We start from the raw sequence: 6,576 nt of genomic DNA, 5'->3' as shown, positions 1-6,576 counted from the left end.
CAGCATCTATCCGAACGAACAAAAAAGTATTGTGTCTGTAAAAGGTATGTATTAATACCTACATAACTATAAGACCACTCAATAAGTGCCATAATTAATGAGGATATATCTTTCACTTTAGAACAGGGGGTCAAATTGTGTTTATTACACTATTTTAGCAATTTATAACTGTAAAATCAGCACTAATTATTAACCATAGTTACTAACTTCATATTGTTCAGTTAACTTAACAGATGGTGAATCACTGAAATATATGTACATTACAACACTATATATATATATATATATATATATATATATATATATATATATATATATATATATAAAACCATTTCAGAACAGGTTACACAGACCCTGCTAAACAACTGCTAAATGTATTTATTTATTTATTTTAAAGGGTGTATGTAGTTTTGAGAACATATATTGTGCAAAACTGTAAGTATACAACATAATTTTGCAGATAAATAAAATGTAAGTACACTAGCTGCAGAGACTTAAGTAGGTCTAATGTTTATTATGGCTTGGAGCTTATGAAACCCCAAATTTAAAATTAGAATATTGTCTAACTGATGTCTTTTCAGTTAAAAAGAAACACAACAACGATTCTTAAAATCGGGCGCAGACAGAGATTATGTGCTACACCACTAAGATATATTGGGAATAATACGCGCGCGCTGGTATTCAGTGATATGTTTCGTTTTGAATTTGAGGTGGTAGAACGGATTAGTCGCGTGTTAACTTACCGAATGTTACCCCACACACTCTGTCTATATAGTTTGCTGCTGCTCGTTGCACCGATCTTTTTCACCAGCTTTCACTTTCAGCCGTTTTTACTTAAGATGAAGACGAATATGATGCGTTGCAGCCGGGTGTTCCTCGCGGCCGCGGGTAGATTGCGTCATCATAGCTTGTGTAGTATAGAGCAGCTCCCAACCCAACTTGGAGAATAGATTAACGGCGATATTTTTTTTATCGCGCGATAAGAGTCTCGCATTAACGCAGCACGTTAACGCCGATAACGGCCCACCACTAATATATATATATACTGTACATGGCTTAAAGTCATTTACTGTACATTCAGTTTATTAAAGGGACATTGTGTAGGAATTTCTCCCATCTAGCGGTGAAATAGTATTTTGCATTCAAACAAATAGTGCTCTCCAGCGCCTCACATTTTCAAATGCGTGTTGCATCTACAGTAGCCGTTATGTACCAAAAAGCTATGACAGGATGTCTTATAATAGCACTTCATCGAGTTTTCCTTCGGGTGAACTGGTTTGTTATTTCAAACAAACTGCAACTTGACACAACGAACAAACGAATGTTACGGTTTTAAACAAACAAAACTTACAACCTTGTTTTTAGGGCCTTCTCTACTTTACTCAATAGCTGCTATTCATCAAAGTCTGTTTAACTTTTAACTATAAATGTTCTACTGTCTATATAATAAAGTTCACAACCAAGCAATGAAAAAAAGCTTGTAATTAACACTAGAAGTGCCATGGCGGTCATTTTGACCGTTTTGAATATCTGTTTTATATCTGTAATAACTTTGTTGAAAAAATAAATAAAATCCTGCCAGTACCTGACTTTTCCTAAAAGTGTCCGTATTTTCATTTAAAATGTTTTTCATATAAATTACACATAAGGCAAAAAAACAAATGAACATATTTACCTATTTCGGCCATAGACGGTCAGATTGACTGCAATGAATTCCGCGGTATTATTATAGGCTATACCAATATACACAACAATAAAATGTGGTAAAAAAATACACAAAACATATTCAACAACAAATCATTTAAATGTAATGATATTCAGAACAGAACAAGAATGAAAAAATAACTATAAACAAGCCAAAATTAAATACTTTATAAGCGAAAGTGAAAGTAAGCTGCGTTAGGCTCACGTAACTCTCTAATTAGAATCAAAATGTTTCAACATTTGCGATGTATTCGGATGGTCAACTATTCTTTATTATAGGCTTTGTACTTCACTCACGTTCCAATATCGACAGAAAAATCATCCTTTTCACACGCGCAAAAATGGTACGAATTGTACCAGGCTACTGACTATATAAACAGAGCAGTGGAATTTTTATATGTTAGGCTTACTATTTTATTATGGCTATAATGAACAGGCTGCAATGTCAAGATGTGTGTGTGTGTGTGTGTGTGTGTGTGTGTGTAGGCGGGTGCGGGCGCGATCGAACAGTGGAAGCATGAAAACATAGGCTACTCTGTAATTTTGTTCTTGACATCTACGGATATTATTTATTTATATATGTATAATTAAACTTGTTTAAATGTACAGTTTGGTGATGTTGTGTTTTAAAAGATATCCTAATACAATAAATGCATTAATCTCTCAATTGGGTATTTATCATTAAAGATATAGAGTTTGGAATCTATTTGACCGCTTGCGGCAGCTCTAGTAGTTATGGAATTCTGGCACTTCTAGTGTTAAGACCGTAACATTGACTTACCTGTCGAGAAGAAAGCAGGCAACTTCAGCATCTCTTTTGAAAGCTTTCTCCTGCATTAGCTATCCCGACATTAACCCTTGTTTTTTGTAATCTCCGGTCACGATTCCTTTTACGGTCTATTTTGGACTTTTTGGACGACGAGGACTCCTGATCCTGTGACTCAGCATATGTATGAATGAACGGTGTATAAATAGCCATACAGTGCAGCCTTTTAAACTTGCCGGGGCAGTGATGCCTCTCTCTGCTCTGCTCCTCCACTTCTGCTGGCTTCAGTCACGTGACGCTGGCTCTGAACGAAAACGCGTTGTGGAAACGCGTTGGCTTAGTACTTTTTGTCCCTCTCTGCTATTATAGTTTTTCAAGATGGCGGAACTACATGGAAGCCTCCGTGGACCTACCCGTCCCATGTATATAAAGATAATAAATTCTTCATTTATGAGGATAAGTCAGATAATTAGCAGAGGTATTTGTATACCATTGAGGACATATTTATGAATAAAAATAGTAATTTTAGATAATAAAATACCTAAAAACCTACACATTGTCCCTTTAATTACTAGCTTATTTTTGCTTATTCATCGCATGAATGTGAATCCTTCAATGACTAATATGCCCTTACTACAGTTAATAAAGTTAAAGTTAAGTTAATAAAATGTTTATGCTTAACTAATGCATAATTCTGGACCCTTGAAATAAAGTGTTACCAAATGTTTTAAACAGACATTCAGATTATTGTATTTGTAATGGTGTTCATTGCAGTATAAAGACCTAAGAAGCTATTTATTTTTTTATTTTTTTATTTTTTTACATTTTAATTTGGACTACAACATGCCCTAGAAATTGTTTGAAAATGTTTTAATTCTTTGTTTGGTCGCACTTTATAAATTAAAGCTCCATTAGTTAACAGTTAGTTCATTCGTTAAAATAAACTGACAATGAAAAATAAAAACATTTCTAAAGGATTTATTAGTCTTATTAATTTCAACATTTAATAACACTTGTCACAGTGTAAAGGACCCAAAAGCGAATGCTGGTTGCAGAGGTTTATTGAGGATCAGATAAATGACAAAAATAGTCTGTCTGCGGTGGACACAGAACAGGAGAATGAAACTGAAAAGGACCAGGCTGCATCCAGGCAGGGGTAAAGGCACAGTTGCTGTCAGGAAGAGCACACAGGAGATGATGAGCACTGACTCCACTTGGTGGACACAGACTAGCAGGCTTGCACAGGATAACAGGTGATATCTCTTGTCTGACACACACACAGTCCAGGTGGCCAAACACCGTCCGCTCTCGGGTCCATGAGGCACATCCAAGGAATCCTGCCGTAAACGCCAAATTGTGGTGGCAAACTAAATTATATCACTGAATAAGAGACAAACATATACCGATTGTCTTTTAAAATTATTGATTCCCTTGCGAGGAAAGGCCAGCAATCGTCCAGTCACACAGAGTGGCTGCAGAGTGTGACAGTGAAGGGAGAGCATCCTTCCTCCTTTATAGTTCTAACTAATGTTTTAACTAATGTTAACAAAGAATAATAACTTCTGTAACATGTAGCTATTGCTCATTATTAATATATTATTATATTATATATATATATTATTTATTTGTTAACTAATGTTAACGAATGAGACCTTTTTGTAAAGTGTTACCTATGGTTCTTTATCATTCGTTTGCACTTTAATCTGTTTGAATAGAAAAGAAAGAAATATTGATTAGAGAGAAAGAAAGAAAGAAAGAAAGAAAGAAAGATTAATTAGTTAGAAAAAAGAAAGAAAGATATTGATTAGAAAGAAAGAAAGAAAGAAAGAAAGAAAGAAAGAAAGAAAGAAAGATTGATTAGAAAGAAATAAAGATAGCTTAGTTAGAAAGAAAGAAAGAAAGAAAGAAAGAAAGATTAATTAGTTAGAAAAAAGAAAAATATATTGATAAGAAAGAAAGAAAGAAAGAAAGAAAGAAAGAAAGAAATATTGATTAGAGAGAAAGAAATATTGATTAGAAAGAAAGAAAGAAAGATAGCTTAGTTAGAAAGAAAGAAAGAAAGAAAGAAAGAAAGAAAGAAAGAAAGAAAGATTAATTAGTTAGAAAAAAGAAAAAGATATTGATAAGAAAGAAAGAAAGAAAGAAAGAAAGAAAGAAAGATTAATTAGTTAGAAAAAAGAAAAATATATTGATAAGAAAGAAAGAAAGAAAGAAAGAAAGAAAGAAATATTGATTAGAGAGAAAGAAATATTGATTAGAAAGAAAGAAAGATAGCTTAGTTAGAAAGAAAGAAAGAAAGAAAGAAAGAAAGAAAGAAAGAAAGAAAGATTAATTAGTTAGAAAAAAGAAAAAGATATTGATAAGAAAGAAAGAAAGAAAGAAAGAAAGAAAGATTAATTAGTTAGAAAAAAGAAAAATATATTGATAAGAAAGAAAGAAAGAAAGAAAGAAAGAAAGAAAGAAAGAAATATTGATTAGAGAGAAAGAAATATTGATTAGAAAGAAAGAAAGAAAGATAGCTTAGTTAGAAAGAAAGAAAGAAAGAAAGAAAGAAAGAAAGAAAGATTAATTAGTTAGAAAAAAGAAAAAGATATTGATAAGAAAGAAAGAAAGAAAGAAAGAAAGAAAGAAAGAAAGATTAATTAGTTAGAAAAAAGAAAAATATATTGATTAGAAAGAAAGAAAGAAAGAAAGAAAGAAAGAAAGAAAGAAATATTGATTAGAGAGAAAGAAATATTGATTAGAAAGAAAGAAAGAAAGATAGCTTAGTTAGAAAGAAAGAAAGAAAGAAAGAAAGAAAGAAAGATTAATTAGTTAGAAAAAAGAAAAAGATATTGATAAGAAAGAAAGAAAGAAAGAAAGAAAGAAAGATTAATTAGTTAGAAAAAAGAAAGAAAAAATAGTTAGAAAAAAGAAAGAAAGATATTGATAAGAAAGAAAGAAAGAAAGAAAGAAATATTGATTAGAGAGAAAGAAATATTGATTAGAAAGAAATAAAGATAGCTTAGTTAGAAAGAAAGAAAGAAAGAAAGAAAGAAAGATAGCTTAGTTATGCTGCGTTCACACCAAACGCGAATCTGCGTCAAAATTCGCGCCTGCCGCGTCTAGTTATACGCGTGACCACTTTGTGTGCATTCAAAAGTAAAATCAAAAGTTTGAAGCGAAATTTACGTGCGTCACACGCGTCAGAGGCGAAAGTTTCGAAACCTGTTGGCGGCCATCTTTTTTTGTTTATCGAGCATTAACATTAATCGAGAGAATCACCGCTCGTATATGCTCTGGAGAGCAGAAACAGCTGCTTAGGGGACATCGTCGCTGTACTCGGGTCCACCAAACCCTCCAGAGGGTTTCAGGAGTTTCACAATTTGCTCCAGGAGGTAGGTTTGGTGGACCTAACGGTGAGGACGCTGACGAGGACAGCGTAGGCCGTATAAGCCTAGGCCTCGAGTGGTCGCTGCCTGACGAGCCCGCGCTGTACAGCCCGGCGCGAGGTTCACCCTCGCCCACACCTAATCTGTGATTTATTTTTGTTTTGATAATAAATGGAGCCAGCCTTCAAAAGTGAAACCTGTCCTGTGATTCTTGTTTGTTTTTATACACTAAATTGTGTTTGTTGTCTTTACATTAGATTAATAATGTTTCATATAATCTAGAATAGATATGGAATAAATAGCATTCAATACAAAATGAGTATCTCTCATATATTGAAATCGAGTTTTATGTTTTTATTTGCTTTATTGTGCATTTTAGTCATATTACAAAATAATTTATTGAGGCCAAACATAAAATAACATTATAAACTGTCACTTCACCACGTGACAGCAGCATGCAAGTAGGCTCCTGATTGGTTAACGCGGCGCGAATTGACGCAGAAGTTCAGATTTTTCAACTCGGGCGGCAGACGCGAATTCGCGTCAAACGCGTGAATGCACAAATAGCACTAATAAAATCATTCGTGCGTAACGCGCCAGCCGCTCAATTCGCGTCATTCGCGCGAACTTGACGCGCGAATGAGGCGAATTCGCGTCTACCGCGCCGCGCTAAACGCCTCATTCGCGCCGCAGGAATTTTTTACGCGCGTAACGCGTCTTTGCATTGACTTAACA

The sequence above is a fragment of the Abramis brama genome, assembly GCF_963993115.1.
Source record: "Abramis brama genome assembly, chromosome: 15".
In the NCBI taxonomy this organism is placed as follows: domain Eukaryota; kingdom Metazoa; phylum Chordata; class Actinopteri; order Cypriniformes; family Leuciscidae; genus Abramis; species Abramis brama.
The sequence above is the reverse complement of the archived record's forward strand: the minus strand, read 5'-3'. Positions refer to the sequence as shown.